General features: G+C 49.9%; 1 protein-coding gene across 1 annotated transcript in view; it reads left to right on the forward strand.

Annotated features, from left to right (window-relative positions):
- GATAD2B (GATA zinc finger domain containing 2B) overlaps positions 1-22,301 on the forward strand; it is a 75,521-nt gene that overhangs the window by 416 nt on the left and 52,804 nt on the right. The window lies entirely within an intron of this gene.

The following is a 22,301-nucleotide window of genomic DNA, read 5'->3' on the forward strand; positions in this document are numbered from 1 at the left end:
CTCTCGAATGTTTGGGTTTTTGGGTTTTTTTTAACGTTCGGGGGAAGGAAAATCTTTGTAGTATAATTTTTTCTTTGCCCCCCCCCCCCCTCCGTTCCTGCGGCGGCTGGTCTTAAGCTGTGGAGGAAGAAGACTGAGATTTGGGGGGGAGAGGGGGGGGAAGGATGATTATTGGGGGAATATGGCAAAGAAATTCTATTGTCTCTCTGGCGTGCTGATAGTTTGATAGAATACCCCGAACCTTCTCTCTCTCTCTCTCTCTCCCTCTCTCCCTCCCTCTCTCCCCCTCCCTCTCCCCCCTCCTCCTCCACCCCGCCTCCCTTCTTTTCATGTCAGCTACAACCCTGCTCTGTGAATGGAGGCAGCCAGCTGACGGGGGAAGAAGCCTGGCACGGTGCCAGGGGCTGGAGTCGCTTTTGCGCGTGTGTGGAGTGTATGCAGAGCACAAAGGGGGGGGCGGCGGCACAGGGAGGCCTTCCTTGCAGTCTAGGAAATCGCAGGCTATTATATAAGGGAGTCTGCGTCACCGGGGCGGATGGGGGGGGGAGGGCGGAGGGCGAGGAGGAAGGGGAGAGACAGGTCTTCGAGCCATGCTCAGCTTCCCCTCCCTTTTATTGTATTAAAATGGCCCAGGCGAGTCATTGAGCTAATGCCAGCCTCTTTTAATTCTACCGGCTTCTCCCTCCCTCCCATCCATCCCTCCCAAAAGAAAATTGTGCCGTTCAACCACGGGGGATAGGGGTGGGGGTGGGGGAGTGGAGGACCACCCTCCCCTCACTCCTCTCCAAGCGTTAACGAAATAAGACCTAAGATGCTTCGAAATCTTTCTCAGGTGCCGGAATCCCTGATGGTCTCTCTCCCGCCCCAGTCAAGGATTCCTCCTGCAAAAGGTTTCGTTTTATCGTGACGGAGCGAAATTTTCGGTGGGGAGGCTTTAAAAATAAATCCAGCTCCCATTCACGTGCCTCACAGCCTACGGCGACCCCTGCGAAGGTTCGTCTTTCCCCAGTTTCCATCGTTCTCTGCTCTAGAAGCCCGATAATTATAGGCCCGGGACTCCAGGCTCTAGGTCCTCTAGAAGCCGGGGGGGTGGTTCCATATACGTCTAGTGCATGACTCTCATCCCTTCAGACGTCTCAAGACATTCGGCTTCAGTGCGAAAGTTCAGAGGCGAAACAGAGGCCTAGGGAAGCCAGGAGCTCGAGAGCGATTCGCCGAGGGCTTCCCGCCACGTGTGTGGTTGAGGGAGGATTTGAATCCAGCTGCAGTTCTCTCTAATGTGGAGCGGTAAGATGCTTCTGCAGCTCCGAGACAAGGCTCTGGGAGGCTCTGTGTGCTTTCGTGACATTCAAATGGAAAAAAAAGTGTCTTGACGTTCAGGAGAAGTGCCAGTGGTTTCCCCAAGAGCACACTGGATCCTAGGGATCTGTTTGACTAATCTGCTCTATCTAGTGTGACGAGCCTTCCTTTCACAGAACATGCCTCCTCCGTGGCAGCAGGACTCCTTCCTTCCTCAGAAGGCTTTACACAGGTTTCCTAGATTTCAGTCTACTTTCTGCAACCTCTTTGCCCACCTTCCATTTAGCCCGGGAGTATATCTGTTTACTCAACTTTCTTCTCTTCCCTGGTGTGAGATGGGAGGCCAGGTCTGCATGCGCAATAGAATGCGGTCGTAATACCGAGAAGGGAGAATGGTTTGGGGGACTTCAAGCTAAGAGGCGGGGCATCCCAGACTTGCCCCCCCTCCCCAGCAGTTTGGGACCCTTTTGTCACCTCCTTTCCACCCCATTCTGTTGTGCATGCCGACAAGGGGTGAGGGTTGAACCAAGAGTCTATTCTGAAGCTTTTCACTTGACCTCTGTGTAAGAGTTGGTGCGGTTTAGGAGTTGGATCTTGGATCTTGAGTTCAGATCTTGAATCTGGACCGCTTGAGGCAAGGCGTTGTTCTTCCAGCCTCTCGTCTGCAAGGCAGGATTTGATCATTCTGGCCCACCTTGCTGGGCCGTTGTAGGAATTAGGTCATATACAGGCGGTTCACAAATACAGAAGAAGTTAAGAGCGCCGGCTTTGCATGCAGACGGTCCCCGGTTCATTCCCCAGCCACTCGATAGTTCAAGGGTTTTAGCAGGTGTTGACAAAGATTGTTGTCTGCGTGGGATCCCGTACAGCCATAGGTAGTCAAAGGGGATGATACCGGGCTAAATGGACCACTGGTCTGACTTGCTGAAAGAGAAGTTCAAATGTTAAGGATTGCTTGTGAAATCTCTCGACATCTTGACTAGCCTGAACTGTGGGCCTTTGGGAATCGTGGTCATTGGATTCGCTTGGAACTGCCTTTGCGTTTCGCCGACTGCCCAAAGTCCTTATCTTTGCTGGCAGGAATTTAGCAGGGCTGCTCCAGTCTGCATTTTCTCCTTCCTCACACCGAAGCTCTTCCTTCTCCTTCTCCTCCTACTCGCCCCCCCCCCACCCGTGACTTTATGCCGGAGAAACCAGACCGCTTTACTCTCTGGAGCCGTTGTGATGTTGCCGTTGCCCTTTCTGACGAGGAAAGCTTTCCCGGTCTGCTCGGTTCGTTCACCTCGGAAGAGCCACGAGGGAGAGAGAAGCGGAGCCGTCTTGGAGAGCTGGTGCCAAAATGGCTCGTAAGGAAGCGGCATCGGCAGCCGCTCGCGACAGCTCTGCGATGCCTTTGAGAACAGAGCCCACTCTGTCTGGAACGGTTTTCTGTTGCTTCTTCTCTACGATGCTTTGAGGATTCATGCGCAGATTGTCGAGAGGTGGTTTTTTTTTTTTCTTTTTGCAATGGATGGAGATGGAATTTGGACCCCTCGCCCCTCAGACGGAAGACCCGTAAGCTGAGCTTTCTCTTCTTTCGTTCCCCAAACGTCACGTTCCCCTCCCCCCCCCCAACCCAGTCGCAGCTGTGGCGTCGAACGTCTCTCGGCGAGTTGCGCATGGAACGAGAACGCGAGCAAATGGGATTGTGACCGCTCACGGTCCGAAGGAAGCGTCAGGATTCAAAGCTGGGTGGGGGCGGCGGCGGCAATAACGGTGTGGCTCCATTTGCGTCTCCTCCCTCTTCTCTTCTCTTCCTCTCTGATCTGCCTGGCCGTCAAGCCCCGATTTCCTTTTTAGGCGATTGTCCTTTTTATAGCATTGTGTGGGGAAAAAAAACGGTTTGGGAGCCAGCCATTTTGTGTGTTCTGTCTTGAAATGCATCTGTACGGCGGCGAGATCGCTTTGCATTTGACACGGGCGGAGGGGTTGAGATGTCGCAGCGGGCGGGCGGCTGGCGGGACTGAAAGCGAGCCAAAGGGTTTGGGGGAAATCGCCCTGCCAAGGGTTTAGCTTGTGCCTGGGGTGATTAAAAAAGAGAGAAAGGAAGAACTATAAAGCTTGGAATCTTGGAATTCTGATATGCCAAAAGCTATTACGTGCAGGGGAGGCTGAAGGCAAGCAGGATGGAGACCCAGTTCGGTGAAGTGAGATGGCTGACAGCTGTCAGCTAGGAATGCTAATGGAGCCTCCGTGTACACAGGCAGTATATTGTGAAACGCAACTGGGAGATTCCTTTTGATCGGAACTCAGTTCTGCTACCAGAGGCGCTTTCTGCCGGTGGAAAAAGTCTTCCACAAGAGGGAAGCGTCGTTGCTGGTGGAACCAGACCCACCGTGTTCATTCCATCGTCTTTATAACCTGACCATGAGCTTGTGGAGGTGCGTGCCGTGGTCCCAGCCGGAGTCGGAATAGCGGGTTCGATCCTCAAGCTTCGCAGTTCTTTTCCGCCCTGTGGAGGCTGCTTTGGGATGTAAAATCTGCTTCCTAGTTTTATTTATTACGGTACTTTCAGATTGCCTTTGCCTACGAAATGGGGAGCCCAAGGCAGTTTGCGATAATCTTTATGGTGTTGGTTGATTAATGCAGAGATGATCTAGGAATTGAGCAGAACTCCCACTCTCCCCGGGACATTGGACTGTACATCCATCATTTAGGCCAAGGTTTGGAAAATCCCAGGTGCCAGGATACCACGGCTCCTAGAAATTTCATAATTGTACCTAGCAGGGCTTTTTTTTTGTAGCAGGAACTCCTTTGCATACTAGCCTTCACACCCCTGATGTAGCCAATCCTCCAAGAGCTTACAGGGTTTACTGTAAGCTCCAGGAGGATTGGCTACATCAGGGGTATGTGGCCTAATATGCAAAGGAGTTCCTGCTACAAAAAAAGCCCTGGCGCCTAGTATTTTCATCAATCATTTATTCGTCAGCATTTCTTGGTGATTCTCAGTAGAAGTACAAAACGTTATTTGGGCGAGAGTTCAACGTTAGCTTTTTGTTATGAGCAGCTGCGAAAAGTTTAGAAGTAGGGTTTGCACAAAAACGGTTAGAAAGTGTGGTTGTTAAAACACAAAAACCTGAATGGGGAAAAGGGTCTGACTTCCAGATTTTGAGGGCAGTTTATGTGTGTTCAGTGCTGTCCAGTCACTTAAGAACATAAGAGAAGCCATGTTGGATCAGGCCAGTGGCTCATCCAGTCCAACACTCTGTGTCACACAGTGGCCAAAAAACCCAGGTGCCATCAGGAGGTCCACCAGTGCGGCTACGACACTAGAAGCCCTCCCACTGTGCCCCCCCAAGCCCCAAGAATACAGAGCATCACTGCCCCAGACACAAGAGAAGCCATGTTGGATCAGGCCAGTGGCTTATCCAGTCCAACACTCTGTGTCACACAGTGGCCAAAAAACCCAGGTGCCATCAGGAGGTCCACCAATGGGGCCAGAACACTAGAAGCCCTCCCACTGTGCCCCCCCAAGCCCCAAGAATACAGAGCATCACTGCCCCAGACACAAGAGAAGCCATGTTGGATCAGGCCAGTGGCCCATCCAGTCCAACACTCTGTGTCACACAGTGGCCAAAAAACCCAGGTGCCATCAGGAGGTCCACCAGTGGGGCCAGAACACTAGAAGCCCTCCCACTGTGCCCCCCCAAGCCCCAAGAATACAGAGCATCACTGCCCCAGACACAAGAGAAGCCATGTTGGATCAGGCCAGTGCCCCATCCAGTCCAACACTCTGTGTCACACAGTGGCCAAAACACCCAGGTGCCATCAGGAGGTCCACCAGTGGGGCCAGAACACTAGAAGCCCTCCCACTGTGCCCCGCCAAGCCCCAAGAATACAGAGCATCACTGCCCCAGACAGGGAGTTCCAACAGTATGCTGTGACTTACAGCCACTGATGGACTTCTGCTTCTGACCTATGGTGACCCTGTGACCGCCACGTCAGCGAGCTGGTGCCAAAATGCACCTCCGAAACGTCCTATAAGGACTTGCTCAAGTTTTGCAAACTGAGGGCCATGGCTTCCTTGATGGAGTCAGCCTTAGTCTTCCTCTTCTCCTGCTGCCTTCACCTTTCATCCCATTATGGAGCAGAGGCCGATCAGTGGCTCTTAGCCACAGTGTATTGCTGGAACTCTCTGTCTGGGGCAGTGACGCTCTGGATTCTTGGTGCTTGGGAGGGCTTCTAGTGTCCTGGCCCCACTGGTGGACCTCCTGATGGCACCTGTTTGGGTTTTTTAGCCACTGTGTAACGTAGAGTATTGAACTAGATGGGCCATTGGCCTGATCCAACATGGCTTCTCTTATGTTCTTATTATTGTCTTTTCTAACGACTCTTGTCATTAGAGAGCCAGTTTGGTGTAGTGGCTAAGTGTGCGGACTCTTATCTGGGAGAACCAGGTTTGATTCCCCACTCCTCCACTTGCACCTGCTGGAATGGCCTTGGGTCAGCCAGAGCTCTGGCAGAGGTTGTCCTTGAAAGGGCAGCTGCTGTGAGAGTCTTCTCAGCCCCACCCACCTCACAGGGTGTCTGTTGTGGGGAAGGAAGGTAAAGGAGATTGGGAGCCGCTCTGAGACTCTTGAGTGGAGGGCAGAATATAAATCCAATGTCGTCGTCTTCGTTGTCTTCTTCTTCGTCGTCGTCTTCTTCTTCTTCTTCTTCTTCTTCTTCTTCTTCTTCGTCGTCGTCGTCTTCTTCTTCTTCTTCTTCTTCTTCTTCTTCTTCTTCTTCTTCTTCTTCTTCTTCTTCTTCTTCTTCTTCTTCTTCTTCTTCTTCTTCTTCTTCTTCTTCTTCTTCTTCTTCTTCTTCTTCTTCTTCTTCTTCTTCTTCTTCTCATAGTTCAACCAAAGTACAATAGCCACAGTTTAGTCATGAGCGTGGCTCATGTCGTCAAGGCCTGCTTGAGGTGCGATTCTGGTACCTTTGAAATAAAAAACTAACCTGCCAAACAAATGTGCCCAACGCAGCTATCTGAAAACAGTCGGTGTCAACATTGTGCAACATGCTGCTTGATAGCTAAATAGAGCTCCCTTCCCCTTTGACTTTTCGGTGCTGGGAGGGAGGCAAATAACTGGTTAGAGCCACGACTGTCACTTTTGCTCTTCAAACATAGAAACGCTTGGTGCTGGGCTGGTGGGGGGGCACAGTGGGAGGTCTTCAGCCTAGCATTTGCCCCCAAATGCTAGCTTTTTGATTTGCTGAGTTCTCCCTTTTTGTTGTCTGGAAGAATATGCTTTAGCTCTTTAGCTTCAAGAGGCGATTGGATAAACATCTGGAGCTGAGGTCCATCAGTGGCTATTATTGTTGGAATCTGTCTGGGGCAAGTGATGCTCTGTATTCCTGGTGCTTGGGGGGGCACAATGAGAGGGCTTCTAGTGTCCTGGCCCCACTGGTGGACCTCCTGATGGCACCTGGGTTTTTTTGGCCGCTGTGTGACACAGAGTGTTGGACTGGATGGGCCACTGGCCTGATCCAACATGGCTTCTCTTACGTTCTTATGGCCACTGTGTGACACAGAGTGTTGGACTGGATGGGCCATTGGCCTGATCCAACATGGCTTTCCTTATGTTCTTATGGCCACTGTGTGACACAGAGTGTTGGATTGGATGGGCCATTGGCCTGATCCAACATGGCTTCCCTTATGTTCTTATGGCCACTGTGTGACACAGAGTGTTGGACTGGAGGGGCCATTGGCCTGATCCAACATGGCTTCTCTTACGTTCTTATAGCTAGCTTGATGACAGAAAGCACCATGCAGTGGCAACCAACTTAAAATGACCCTGGAGGGTTTTCAAGGCAGGAGATGTTCAGAGGTGGCTTGGCTGCCTCTGCGTAGCAACTCTGGATGATTAAAGAATGATTAAAGGGTCATCTAGTCCAACCCCCTGCACAATGCAGGAAACTCACAAACACCTCCCCCTAAATTCACAGGATCCTCATTGCTGTCAGATGGCCATCTAGCCTCTGCTTAAAAACCTCTAAGGAAGGAGAGCCCACCACCTCCCGAGGAAGCCTGTTCCACTAAGGTAGGGGTGGCCAACGGTAGCTCTCCAGATTTTTTTTTGCCTACTACTCCCATCAGCCTCAGCCAGCATGGTCAATGGCTGGGGCTGATGGGAGTTGTAGGCAAAAAACATATGGAGAGCTACCGTTGGCCACCCCTGCACTATTGAACTGCTCTAATGGTCAAGAAGTTCTTCCTGAAGTTTAAGCTGAAAATTCTTTTGATAATTTCAACCCGTTGGTTCTGGTCCTTCCTTCTGGGGCCACAGAAGATCAGGCAAGCAAGGGCATTGCGGTCAGGCGCTTTGGTTTGTGGCTGTTGTGTTTTGCTCTTAGAGAGGGCTGCAGTCTTCCGTCCATCTTCACTCCAACTCCCAAGATTTTGGAGCGCAGACTGCCCCAAAGCGGCCTCACTTGGAAACAGGACGCTGGGCTAGATTGACCTTTTGGCCTGACCCAGACGTTCAGGGTTGATGCTCTTCCGATGAACCTCTAGTGCTCCAACCCAAAGCACTGCTGTGTGTGTTTTTGCTTGAAATTGGTCCTAGCAAATAAAAAAAAACCCCCAAAGATCTTTGAGTCAGACGACTGCAGGCCTCATCCTTCATCCCCAGGGGCTTGCTCTCTGCCAAACCTATTTGCAGGGATAAATCCCGATTTGTTTGCTTTCTCAGATTGCCGCAGCCCTGGATCAACACCACGGCTTCTGTTCTGCCCCCCCCCCCCTTGCGTGTCTTCATCCCATGCCATGCCAGGATACTAACCTAGGAACACCACTTTTTTGTTCCTTCTGGTCTCAGTTCCTTCAGGACTGCTTTCAAATAATTTTAATAATTTATAACTGTTTTAACTATGTTTTTATAAGTATAATGGATGCAATGTGTATTTTATGTTGTGAGCCGCCCTGAGCCTGCTTCGGCGGGGAGGGCGGGATAGAAATAAAAAATTATTATCATTATATTATTAAAAACTTCTGTGGTCCCTGTTTGCAACAGGACTGCTGCCATAGTGTAGAAGCCGAGAAACGAGGCGAAGCACCCAGTTCGAATCGTGTCATAAGAACATAAGCGAAGCCATGTTGGATCAGGCCAATGGCCCATCCACTCCAATCAGTGGCCAAAAATTTATACACACACACACACACATATATATACACACTGTGGTTAATAGTCACTGATGGACCTCTGCTCCATATTTTTATCTAACCCCCTCTTGAAGCTGGCTATGCTTGTAGCTGTTACCACCTCCTGTGGCAGTGAATTCCACACTTTAATCACCCTTTGGGTGAAGAAGTACCTTCTTTTATCCGTTCTAACCCAACTGCTCAGCAATTTCATCGAATGCCCACGAGTTCTTGTATCGTGAGAAAGGGAGAAAAGTCCTTCTTTCTCTACCTTCTCCATCCCAGGCATCATCTTGTAAGCCTCTATCATGTCCTGCTCTGAACTCTCTCGGTGACTTTAGATGTGAATTTGTCCCAGAATTTCAGTACAGTATAGAAGAGTTCCTTAGCAGACCGGTCAGCCTCTTGCAGCCGATAGCTTAAAGACCACTTTGCCAAACGAAACCCTAGCTCCTGGTAGGATCGGTGTCTTTTAGGAAGCGTCCTAAAGGAAGACGGGACTTGCTGACATCACCACGATCTCTCGCTTGATAGTGAAGGTGGACGTGAGGTGGAGGCACGATTGCACAGGGACAAGCCATGTGGAGAATGGCACCCAGCAAAGCCTGTGGCATGGACAACCATCACCAGGGGCTGGAGGTATAGATCAGAGCAAGGCAAATCCCTGCAGACGTGTCTAGCCCTCTCTGGGAGGGGACCGAAACTGCATACCAGTTGGCCAAAAGCAGCCTAAATAGTCTATCATCGATGGTGCGGTCTCATTTGGAGTACGGTGTGCAGTTCTGATCGCCGCACCTCAAAAAGGATATTATAGCATTGGAGAAAGTCCAGAAAAGGGCAACTAGAATGATTAAAGGGCTGGAACACTTTCCCTATGAAGAAAGGTTGAAACGCTTGGGGCTCTTCAGCTTGGAGAAACGTCGACTGCAGGGTGACAGGATAGAGGTTTACAAGATAATGCATGGGATGGAGAAAGTAGAGAAAGAAGTACTTTTCTCCCTTTCTCACAATACAAGAACTCGTGGGCATTCAATGAAATTGCTGAGCAGTCGGGTTAAAACGGATAAAAGGAAGTACTTCTTCACCCAAAGGGTGATTAACATGTGGAATTCACTGCCACAGGAGGTGGTGGCGGCGGCCACAAGCATAGCCACCTTCAAGAGGGGGTTAGATAAAAATATGGAGCAGAGGTCCATCAGTGGCTAATTAGCCACAGTGTATGTGTGTATATAAAAAAATTTTTGCCACTGTGTGACACAGAATGTTGGACTGGATGGGCCATTGGCCTGATCTAACATGGCTTCTCTTATGTTCTTATGAAGGGCCGGGTGCCATTGCGTTTATGCATTGTGCCATCACAGCCCTATGAATTAACATCCTCCAGAACATCACAGGATGCTACAAGCATGGCCAGTGCCAAGAGGGGATTGGATAAACTATGGAGTAGAGGTCCATCAGTGGCTATTAGCCACAGCGTATTGTCGGGGAGGGATGGTGGCTCAGTGGTAGAGCATCTGCTTGGGAAGCAGAAGGTCCCAGGTTCAATCATCCCGGCATCTCCAACTAAAAAAGGATCCAGGCAAATAGGTGTGAAAAACCTCAGCTTGAGACCCTGGAGAGCCGCTGCCAGTCTGAGTAGACAAGACTGACGTTGATGGACCAAGGGTCTGATTCAGTATAAGGCAGCTTCATATGTTCATATGTTGGAACTCTCTGTCTGGGGCAGTGATGCTCTGTTTTCTTGGTGCTTGGGGGGTGGCACAGTGGGAGGGCTTCTAGTGTCCTGGGTCCACTGATGGACCTCCTGATGGCACCTGGGTTTTTTGGCCACTGTGTGACACAGAGAGTTGGACTGGATGGGCCATTGGCCTGATCCAACATTGGTTCTCTTATGTTCTTATGTGACACAGAGTGTTGGACTGGACGGGCCATTGGCCTGATCCAACATGGCATCTCTTATGTTCTTATGGCCACTGTGTGACACAGAGAGTTGGACTGGATGGGCCATTGGCCTGATCCAACATGGCTTATGTTCTTATAACGTCCTTTCGTTTAACAGCCTTGCTCAGTCAACTGGGAGTTGCGGCTTCCTTGATTAGCTCAGTCCGTTTCACGTTGAGCCGGCCTCTTTTTTCTGCCACCTTCCGTTTTTCCTAGCATTATTGTATTTCCCATACAGATAGGTCAGGACGGGTAGCCGTGTTATTCTGCCTGTACCATTAGGAAAGAGCCGAGAGTCCAGCCGCACCTTAAAAACTAAACGAAAATGAGCTTTCGTGAGTCACTGCTCACCTCTTCGGATACAACTAGAATACGAGCGGAGTGATTTGAGATGCTGAATGGCAATAGCAGGTGAATTACAATAGTAGACGTGAATGGATTTGGCGAGAGATGCAGAGGGATAGCAGGCATTGTTGTAGCAGTTGTCTTTTCCAGTGACTTTTATCTTCTCATGATGTGAGCTAAGTACGGTAACCTCAGTGTGGTCATTTTCGCTTCTAGGGCAGGGGTGTCAAACATGCAGCCCGGGGGCTGAATCAGGCCCCTGGAGAGCTCTTATCAGGCCCCCAATCAACTGGCTGTCATTTGCTTCCTTCTTCCTCTCTCTCGCTTCCTTTTGCATCACAGCTTGCTTTGCCAGGCTTGCTCTATCGCACAGGAGCTACAGAGCAAGACCTCTATTTTCCCACTGGCTGAGGCTCCTCCCTTGGGGAGGAACGGGGGGAGGGAGAGCTTACTTTGCCAGGCTCTCTCAATCGCGGAGCAGAGCTACTGAGCCAAGCCTCTCTTTCTTCTGTTGGTGGAGGCTCCTCCCTCTCCTGGTCTCCTGGGGAAGAAAGGAAAGAGCCAGAGTTTCCTTGGATCCCGTGGGAGAAATACAAAGAAAGCACCTTTAAGACCAAGTGCTAATGTTTTAAGCATGTTTTTAAGTTTTAAAAAAATCTTTTGTGTTTGTTTGTGTCTTTTATAAAGTTTATATCTCTGCTACCTAATCATAAATAGGTACACACACGGCCCAGCCTGACAGGGTCTCACTTATGGCAGATCTGGCCCTCATAACAAATGAGTTCGACATAAATATGTTTATTCATCTTTTTTGGTTATTCCCGGTATGCTGCCATACCTGGCTTTTCCCTCCGCTTTTGAGTTGTCAGGTCCCAGGGTTCCTGGTTCAGTGGAGGGAGGCTCCAGGACGTGCTTAAATGCCAATATTTAGGGGAAGGGATGGTGGCTCAGTGGTAGAGCATCTGCTTGGGAAGCAGAAGGTCCCAGGTTCAATCCCTGGCATCTCCAAAAAAAGGGTCCAGGCAAATAGGTGTGAAAATCCTCAGCTTGAGACCCTGGAGAGCCACTGCCAGTCTGAGAAGACAATACTGACTTTGATGGACCAAGGGTCTGATTCAGTATAAGGCAGCTTCATATGCAACACCTCAGACCGTGGCCGCAGGAGGTTGATGTCGCCTGTAACCCCTGACGGCTGCTACCTGAGCCTTTCCCCTCTCTATATATATCTCTGTTATCTCAGGCTGCAGGCTCTCCTCCCCAGCATATGCAGGTGCTGAGACTTAAAGCCCCGTCTTGACACCCCACTCCCTCCACCAATCCCTGCGATTCTTTAATACATTGATTCCCCAACCCCCAAAATATGCTCTTTAACAGGGGAAGGGGCTGCTGGGATGCCTTCTGCTCCGTTCGAGTCGACGACAGCGTCAGCCGGTCATTGCAAGGCACCCGCACTCAAGCCAGGGCACCGTGTAGGAATCATAGAATCAGAGTTGGAAGGGACCTCCAGGGTCATCTAGTCCAACCCCCTGCACAATGCAGGAAACTCACAAATACCTTCCCCTAAATTCACAGGATCTTCATTGCAGTCAGATGGCCATCTAGCCTCTGTTTAAAACCTCCAAGGAAGGAGAGCCCATCGCCTCCCGAGGAAGCCTGTTCTACTAAGGAACCACTCTTAACGCTCAGGAAGTACTTTCTAATGTTGAGCCGGAAACTCTTTTGATTTAATTTCATTTGTTCTGGTCCGACTTTCTGGGACCAAAGAAAATAATTCCACACCATCCTTGGGGGCCTATCTATCTTTGGGACCGCCTTTCTCCACATGTTCCCCAGAGAGCACTGCGTTCAGGGACGCAACATCTACGGTCCATCCCCAAACCAAGGGAGGCCAGGCTGTGTTCTACACGATCCAGGGCCTTCACAGTGGCAGCACCTGAAATATGGAATGCACTCCCGGAGGCCATAAGGGCCCTGCGGGACCTCTCTCAATTCCGCAGGGCCTGCAAAACTGAGTTATTCCGACAGGCTTTTGGCACTTAAGCTGGGAAAGACTGCCATCGATACTGCTGAGATGTTGGAACCACTACCAGGTTTAACTGTTAGTAATGGACAATCCTGCCTAGGTAGTTATGTAACAGCACCGTAAAATGGTTTGAAAATGTTTTAATAGTGTTTATTGTTTGAAGTTTGTGAGGAACTCCAAAGGGATCTGTTGAGGCTGGGTGAGTGGGCGTCAACGTGGCAGATGCGGTTCAATGTGGCAAGTGCAAAGTAATGCACATTGGGGCCAAGAATCCCAGCTACAAATACAAGTTGATGGGGGTGTGAACTGGCAGAGACAGACCAAGAGAGAGATCTTGGGGTCGTGGTAGATAATTCACTGAAAATGTCAAGACAGTGTGCGTTTGCAATAAAAAAGGCCAACGCCATGCTGGGAATTATTAGGAAGGAATTGAAAACAAATCAGCCAGTATCATAATGCCCCTGTATAAATCGATGGTACGGTCTCATTTGGAGTACTGTGTGCAGTTCTGGTCGCCGCACCTCAAAAAGGATATTATAGCATTAGAGAAGGTGCAGAGAAGGGCAACTAGAATGATTAAAGGGCTGGAGCACTTTCCCTATGAAGAAAGGTTGAAACGCTTGGGACTCTTTAGCTTGGAGAAACGTCGACTGCGGAGGTGACATGATAGAGGTTTACAAGATAATGCATGGAATGGAGAAAGTAGAGAAAGAAGTACTTTTCTCCCTTTCTCACAATACAAGAACTCGTGGGCATTCGATGAAATTGCTGAGCAGACAGGTTAAAACAGATAAAAGGAAGTACTTCTTCACCCAAAGGGTGATTAACATGTGGAATTCACTGCCACAGGAGGTGGTGGCGGCCACAAGTATAGCCACCTTCAAGAGGGGTTTAGATAAAAATATGGAGCACAGGTCCATCAGTGGCTATTAGCCACAGTGTATGTGTGTATATAACATTTTTTGCCACTGTGTGACACAGAGGGTTGGACTTGATGGGCCGTTGGCCTGATCCAACATGGCTTCTCTTATGTTCTTATGAATGTTTAATTTGTATTTATTGTCTGAAATTTGGACTGTTAGCTGCCCTTGCGCAGTCCGCTTGCGCAGAGGGCGGGGTATAAATTAAAGGTAATAAATAAATAATAAATAAATATATGGCAGCCCTTCACATATGTGAATAATCTCTCAGCCGCCACTTCTCCAGGCTAAACATGCCCAGCTTCTTCAACCTTTCTTGTAGGATTTGGTCTCCAGAGCCCTCACCATCTTTGTCGCCCTCCTCTGGATGTGTTCCAGCTTGTCTATAGCCTTCGTAAGTCCTGTGCCGGTGGAACGTGTAGCGGTCAAATCTTTGTCTTGTGGACCGGCGGTGGGAGGCTCGGCCAGGGAGGGGGAGCAGGTTGAGTCCGCAGCCCAGGGTGGTGTCGCAGACTGCGGACGTGAGGGCTCTGAGCTCTGTTAGGATAGGACCCGGATGCCAACCCTGGTTGAGATCCCCTCTGAGTTGTGACAGTGATTGACTTTGGGCCCAGCCCCATGTTCTCATCTTAGCCTGCTTCACAGAGTCATAGAGGGGATAAACGAGAAAAGGGAAACCCTCTTTGTATGCTCCCCTAACCGCTACGGAGGAAGGACGGGGGCGGGGAAGCTGTTTATGTAGAAGTTTCTCTGAATGATGTCCATCTACTGTAGTGTGATGCGTGGCTGTTTAGAGAATGAGCTGTGATGTGGTTCTGCTCCCATCTGTTCAGAGCACTTCGTTTGCCGCGACACCCCTGCAAAGCAGGCCGGTGTCTATTATTTATTTTGGTCAGGCCGCACCTGGAGTAATGTGTGCAGTTCTGGAGGCCTCTGTTCAGAAAGGATGTGGACAGAATGGAGTGGGCGCAGAGGAGAGTGACGAGGATGATCGGGGGCTTGGAGACCAAGCCCTGTGAGGAAAGTCTGGGGGACTTGGGAAGGTTCAGTCTGGAGAAGAGATTGAGAGGGGGCAGGATTGCTGCCTTTAAGTCTTTGAAGGGCTGTATCTTAGAGCAGGGGTCCCCAACCCCCATGCCATGGACCAGTACTGGTCCTGTGGCCTGTTAGCAACTGGGCTGTGAGTTGTAAAAATATTTCATTATATATTACAATGTTGTAGTAGTAATAATAATAATAAAACAGCGACATTGGATTTATATCCTGCCCTCCACTCTGGATTTCAGAGCCTCAGAGCAGCTCACAATCTCCTTTCTCTTCCTCCCCCGCAACAGACACCCCGTGTGGTGGGTGGGGCTGAGAGAGCTCTCCCAGAAGCTGCCTTTCCAAGGACAACTCCTGCCAGAGCTACGGCTGACCCGAGGCCATCCCAGCAGCTGCGAGTGGAGGAGTGGGGAATCAAACCCGGATCTCCCAGATAAGAGTCCGCGCAATTAACCACCACGCCGAACTAATAGAAATAAAGTGCACAGTTGCATCATCCCGAAACCATCCCCCCTCCCCGGTCCGCGGAAAAATTGTTTTCCCACAAAACCAGTCCCTGGTGTCAAAAACGTTGGGGACCACTGTCTTATAGGAGGACTGGGAGCTCTTCCTGTTGGCAGCAGAGGAGAGGACTCACAATAATGGCTTAAATTAAGGGTGGGAAGGTACCAGCTGGATATTAGGTAAACCATTTTTTATGGTAAGGGTTGTTTAACAGCGGAATCAGCTGCCTAGGGAGGTGGTGAGTTCCCCCCTCCCTAGCAGGCTTTAAGCAGCAGCTGGACAAACCCTTGCCTGGCATATGCATCCTGCATCGAACAAGGGGTTGGTTTAAATGGCTTTCATTGCCCCTTCCAACTCTGAGATTCCATGATAAAGCCCGGTAGCTGCTGGGCTGCAAAGGGCTAAGGAAGATGTGTCAGGGAGGAGCAAGAGGGGACGTGGAACAAGACAGTGCTGTCATAGAATCATAAGAGTTGGAAGGGACCTCCAGGGTCATCTAGTCCAACAACCCCCTGCGCAGTGCAGGAAACTCACAGACGCCTCCCCCTAAATTCACAGGATCCTCATTGCTGTCAGATGGCCACCTAGCCTCTGCTTAAAAACCTCCAAGGAAGGAGAGCCCTTTGCTCTGGAGAGCTACAGAGCGATGTAAATAGTCAGAGTGTTGAACTAGGAATGGCGAGACCTGAGTTCAAATCCTCAGTCAGGAAGTAGTGCTAGCAGACCTTTGGCTGTTCGCACTCTTTTAGTCTCACCAACCTTCAGTTTTGGGCATCACATTTTAAGAAGGATATAGACAAGCTGGAACGGGTCCAGAGGAGGGTGACGAAGATGGTGAGGGGTCTGGAGAGCAAGTCCTATGAAGAAAGGTTGAAGGAGCTGGCCATGTTTAGCCTGGAGAGGAGGCGTCTGAGAGGTGATATGATCACCATCTTCAAGTACTTGAAGGGCTGTCCTATAGGGGATGATGTGGAATTGTTTTCAGTGGCCCCAGAAGGTAGGACCAGAACCAGTGGGTTGCAATTAAATCAAAAGAGTTTCTGGCTCAACATTAGGAAGGACTTCCTGACCGTTAGAGCGATTCCTCAGTGGAACAGGCTTCCTCAGGAAGTGGTGGGCTCTCCTTCCTTGGAGGTTTTTCAACAGAGGCTAGAGGGCCATCTGACAGCAATGAGGATCCTGTGAATTTAGGGGGAGGCGTCTGTGAGTTTCCTGCATTGCGCAGGGGGTTGTTGGACTAGATGACCCTGGAGGTCCCTTCCAACTCTTATGATCCTGTGGGGGTGGTATTTGTGAATTTAGTGGGAGCCCTGTGGTGCAGAGTGTTAAAGCTGCAGTACTGCAGTCCTAAGCTCTGCTCACGACCTGAGTACAATCCCAGTGGAAGCTGGATTCAGGTAGCCGGCTCAAGGTTGACTCCGCCTTCCATCCTTCCGAGGTCGGTCAAATGAGGACCCAGCTTGCTGGGGGGAAAGTGTAGATGACTGGGGAAGGCAATGGCAAACCATCCCGTAAAAAGTCTGACGTGAAAACGTTGTGAAAGCAATGTCACCCCAGAGTCAAAAACGACTGGTGCTTGCACAGGGGACTACCTTTACCTTTACCTTTACTTGTGAATTTGCTGCATTGTGCGGGGGGCTGGACTAGATGACCCTGAGGGTGCTTTCAAACTCTATGATTCGAGACATCTTTCCGAAGTAGGAACTGAAGGCTGCTTTAGACATTACTCCAGGGCTGCAATCACATACGCTCACTTTCAATCCATTTTCGGTCCACTTTCCAGCTGGATTTTGCTGTGTTGAACTGACAAAATCCAGTTGGAAAGTGCATTGAAAGCGCATTATTTTGTGTGTGTGTGATCATCATCATCATCTTCTTCAAGCTGAGGTTTTTCATGCCTACTTGCCTGGACCCTTTTTAGTTGGAGATGCTGGGGATTGAACCTGGGACCTTCTGCTTACCAAGCAGATGCTCTACCACCGAGCCACCGTCCCTCCCCTAACTGGCAGCGGCTTTCCAGGGTCTCAAGCTTCACACCTATTTGCCTGGACCCTTTTTAGTTGGAGATGCCAGGGATTGAACCTGGGACCTTCTGCTTACCAAGCAGATGCTCTACCCCTGAGCCACCGTCCCTGCCCATGTTAGGGCCGGCCCTGGCCGCAGCTGAGTTTGGTGAAATGCTGATGCTCTGGGCTGTGACTCACATGTCATGTTGAAGGCCGTTTTTGCTCTGCAGTAAAAGGGAAACAGAAAAGCAAGGTAGTTGTTTGTTCTAATATCGGTGGGGGTCAACAACTTGTTGACTTGGGAGTGAACCTGTCCCTTCCACAACCGTCTCGGGAAATGGCCTAGCTTGACTGAACAGATCAGTGAATCAGTTGGAACAGAGGCGGAGAATTGCCAGCGGAAAGTCCCCGGATTGTCTTGATTTTTGGAAGTTTGTGTGATTTGAATGCACGGTTTGCATTCTCTCTCTCTCTCTCTCCCCTTGCCAGCCCTTTAAAGCGTGCCTCTACTTGCCTCACTATTTTTGGCTCCAGTTTGGCGCCCTGAAATTCTTCCCTAGCCCAGTTGGCTCCAGAGGCAAAGGGATGCTCGACTTTTGAGTTGCGGTTTTCCAAAAGTTGCCTTTGGGCACAGCGGGGGTGAGGGGGGGGGGGAAGCACATGAATATGGATGCAGAGGACCTTGGATTTGTGTGTTTGTACCCCTCCCTTGACAAGCTGAAGCAGCAATAAATTATGCAAGTATGTTCTGGGGCCTGGGGGAATGAGTGGGGGGCGCATACTTGGAAGCCTTCCTTGGGTGGAGGAATTGAGGTCACTCAAGTTGAGGGGCAGTGCATGTGACTCTTGTACCGAATCAGACTCGTGGTCCATCAAGGCTGGTATTGTCTACTCAGAGTGGCTGTGCCCCTCCAGGGTCTCAGACAGAGGTCTTTGCCATCACCTTGTGCCTGCTCCTTTGAACAGAGGCCAGGGATTGTACTGCGACCTTCTGCAGGTAAAGCAGAGGCTCTTCCACTGAGCCACAGCCCCTGCTCAGACTGGCAGTTTCCAGGGTCTCAGGTAGAAGTCTGTCACATCACCTTCTTACTGCCTGGTCCTTTCAACTGGAGATGGTGGGGCTTGAACCTGGAACCTTCTGCAGGTAAAGCAGAGGCTCTTCCACTGAGCCGCAGCCCCTGCTGAGACTGGCAGTTCTCCAGGATCTCAGGTAGAAGTCTGTCACATCAGAGCCAGTTTGGTGGAGAGCCAGTTTGGTGGAGTGGTTAAGTGTGCGGACTCTTATCTGGGAGAACCGGGTTTGATTCCCCACTCCTCCACTTGCACCTGCTGGAATGGCCTTGGGTCAGCCATAGCTCTGGCAGAGGTTGTCCTTGAAAGGGCAGCTGCTGTGAGAGCCCTCTCCAGCCCCACCCACCTCACAGGGTGTCTGTTGTGAGGGGAGAAGACATAGGAGATTGTAAGCCACTCAGAGTCTCTGATTCAGGGAGAAGGGCGGGATATAAATCTGCAATTCTTCTTCTTCTTCTTCATCACCTACTTACTGCCTGGTCCTTTCAGCTGGAGATGGTGGGGCTTGAACCTGGAACCTTCTGCATGTAAAGCAGAGGCGCTTCCACTGAGCCACGGCCCTGACTCAGACTGGCAGCGGTTCTCCAGGGTCTCGGGTAGAAGTTTTTCACATCACCTCCTGCCTGGTCCTTTTTTAACGGCAGATGCCTGGGGTTAGACCCGGGACCTCCTGTATGCCAACCAAGGTCTCAGGCAGTGGCCTTTCACATCTCCTATGACCCTGATCCTTCACTAGAGATGGGTGGGATTGAACCTGGGATGTTCTGCAGGCCAGGTGGAGGCTCTACCACTGAACCACAGCTCCTCCCCAACTCCGAACAGACTAAATAACACCTTCGTGCAATTGACTTATTGTTTTAAATCGTGTAAACGACTGTTGTAAGCCGCCCTGAGTCCGCTTGCGGAGAGGGCGGGATAAAAGTCTAATGTAAATAAATAAATAAATGCCACATTAGCTTACAGAGCTGACTGCCGTAAGATCTTTTGATGGGCATGAACTGAGATAGCTTTAAGTGAGGACTAGGGGCAGGTTCATGGAAGAGGAGTGGTCTGACGGGGGCTGTTCCCTCTAAGCTGCAGAGTCCTGCGAGCAAAAATTCTACTTTGTGAGCCGCTTGCATTAAAGTTGGGAGCTACTGCATAAATTAACATGCTCTGGGGTCATCCTTCCTGGGCTAAGACAAAAATGTGTGAGCTGGAGGCTAAAAATCTGTGAGCTAGCTCACGCTAACTCAGCTTAGAGTAGGGGTGTCAAACATGCAGTTCGGGGGGCTGAATCAGGCCCCCGGGCAACTGGCTGTCATCTGCTTCCTTCTCCTTATATCTTGCTTCCTTCTGCATAACAGCTTGTTTTGCAAGGCTTGCTCAATTGCACAGAAGCTACAGAGCAAAACCTCTATTTTCTCCATTGGCTGAGGCTCCCCCCCCCAGTTCCCTGGGGAAAGAAAGGAAAGGGCCAGAGCTTCCTTTGCCCAGTTCCCTGGATCCCAAGGGATACAAAGAAGCATCTTTAAGACCAATAGGTGCTAACGTTTTAAGCATGTTTTAAGTTTTTTAAAATATATATTTGTGTTTGTGTTTTTTATAAAACGTATATTTCTGCTACCTGATCTTAAATAGATGCACACATGGCCCGGCCTGACATGGCTCAGCCCAATCCGACATGTCCTGGCCCAACAAAGTCTCATTTGTGTCAGATTCAGCCCTCATAACAAACTACGGTAGTTCAACACCCCTGGCTTAGAGGATAGCAAGATGAAGCTTCCACGCAAAGATGCAGTATTCTTTGGAATACAAGTTGCTGTAGAGCGAAAGGGTTGGCATCTGAGTAAGAGGAAGCCATTCTAGATAAAACCTTGTTTGGATCAGCAGGGCTTTCTTTACTTTCTTGCAGCAATTCAGGAGCACTGGAGCCAGGGTCTTTTTTGCAGCGCCCCGGCTCCAAAGCGACTTTCCTGGAGAGGAATGAATCGCCATGGCTCTTTTTAAAGGACGGTTTGTACAGCACACTTTTAAATACGCTTTTTGGCAAGTCAGTCTGTCGATGCCGTTTTTTAAAGCGAGTTTCCACCTACAACTTAGCCCCACAAAATTTGAGGCACATCTTCCACAAAAGAAAGGAATATAAAACGGCAGCCACCAAAACGGTAGCTTGGTTTTAGATATTATTCATTTTTAACATATTGTTCAGGGTTGTCATTTAATTTTCATGTTTATTTCTAGACTTCAAATCGGGGGTGTCAAACATGTGGCCTGGGGACCCAATCAGGCCCTTGGAGGGCTCCTATCAGGTCCGCGAGCAACTCACTGTCTTCTGCTTCCTTCTCCCTCTCTCGCTTTGACAGTCTTCCTCAATCGCACAGGAGCTACAGAGCAAAGCTCCTCCCTTGGGGAGTAAATGGGGGAAAGAGAGCTAGCTTTTCCAGACTCTCTCAATTGCACAGCAGAGCTACTGAGCCAAACCTCTCTTCCTTCTGTTGGCTGAGGCTCAACAAGCCATTGAATAAGAAGATGATGATATTGGATTTATATCCCACCCTCCACTCTGAATCTCAGAGTGGCTCACCATCTCCTTTCCTTCCTCCCCCCCCCCCCCCACAACAGACACCCTGTGAGGTGGGTGGGGCTGAGAGGGCTCTCACAGCAGCTGCCCTTTCAAGGACAACCCCTGCGAGAGCTATGGCTGACCCAAAGCCATTCCAGCAGCTGCAAGTGGAGGAGTGGGTATTCAAACCCGGTTCTCTCAGATAAGAGTCCGCGCACTTAACCACTACACCAACTGGCAGAGGTGACTGAGGTGGATTAGGCTGAGTGTGTGTGTTGTGTCCTTTATGAAGTTTATATTTCTTGCTACCTGGCATTACATTTCATGACAAGGTCCCATTTATGTTGGTTTTTATGTTGTAAGCCGCCCTGAGCCCACCTCGGTGGGGTAGGGCGGGATATAAATCGAATAAAATAATAAATAAATAAATAAATAAATAATGTAGGATCTGGCCCTCATAGCAAACGAGTTTGACACCCCTGCTTTAAATATAGGCTTATAAACTGACAGTCACCCCATTGTTTGGTTAAGAAATTCCCTCCAGGTGATGGGGCAGAGAAGCTTAAGCAAAACCTGGCACTCTCCGCTGCCTTCCCTCGCAGCCATGCCTTCCGAATCCCAACTGCTGAACGTTAAACATGTGTGGGCAAGCAGGCACACTCACGGAATCATAGAGTTGGAAGGGATCTCCAGGGTCATCTAGTCCAACCCCCTGCACAATGCAGGAAACTCACAAACCCCTCTCCCTAAATTCTCAGGATCTCCATTGCTGTCAGATGGCCATCTAGCCTCTGCTTAAAATCCTCCAAGGAAGGAGAGCCCACCACCTCCCGAGGAAGCCTGTTCCACTGAGGAATCACTCTAACGGTCAGGAAGTTCTTCCTAATGTTGAGGCGGAAACTCTTTTGATTTAATTTCAGCCTGTTGGTTCTGGTCCTGCCTTCTGGGTAGTAACTTCCGAGGACCTTTTCAAGGCGACTTTCAAGGCATTTATGAATTGCCTCGATCTGTCAGGAAAGGGCTAGGAAACGAATGCAATCAGAGATCATGGGAGCAATGGACTGAAGAGGTTTTTATTTTGTTATATTTATATCTGGCCTTGAAAAAAGGCTCAGAGCAGCTAACGAATATATAAATGAGCCAGGGCTGACCACTCGGAAGAGGTGCTTCAGTCTCCCGAAGACAGTTTGGTGTAGCGGTTAAGTGCGTGGGCTTTTACCTGGGAGAACCGGGCTTGATTCCCCACTCCTCCTCATGCAACTGTTGGCGTGATCTTGGGTCAGTCATAGGTCTCTCAGAACTGTTCTCTCAAGAGCAGTTGGAACTCTCTGTCTGGGGCAAGTGATGCTCTGCATTCTTGGTGCTTGGGGGGGGGCACAGTGGGAGGGCTTCTGGTGTCCTGGCCCCACTGATGGACCTCCAGATGGCACCTGGGGTTTTT

This window comes from Heteronotia binoei, chromosome 1 (assembly GCF_032191835.1).
Source record: "Heteronotia binoei isolate CCM8104 ecotype False Entrance Well chromosome 1, APGP_CSIRO_Hbin_v1, whole genome shotgun sequence".
Lineage (NCBI taxonomy): Eukaryota > Metazoa > Chordata > Lepidosauria > Squamata > Gekkonidae > Heteronotia > Heteronotia binoei.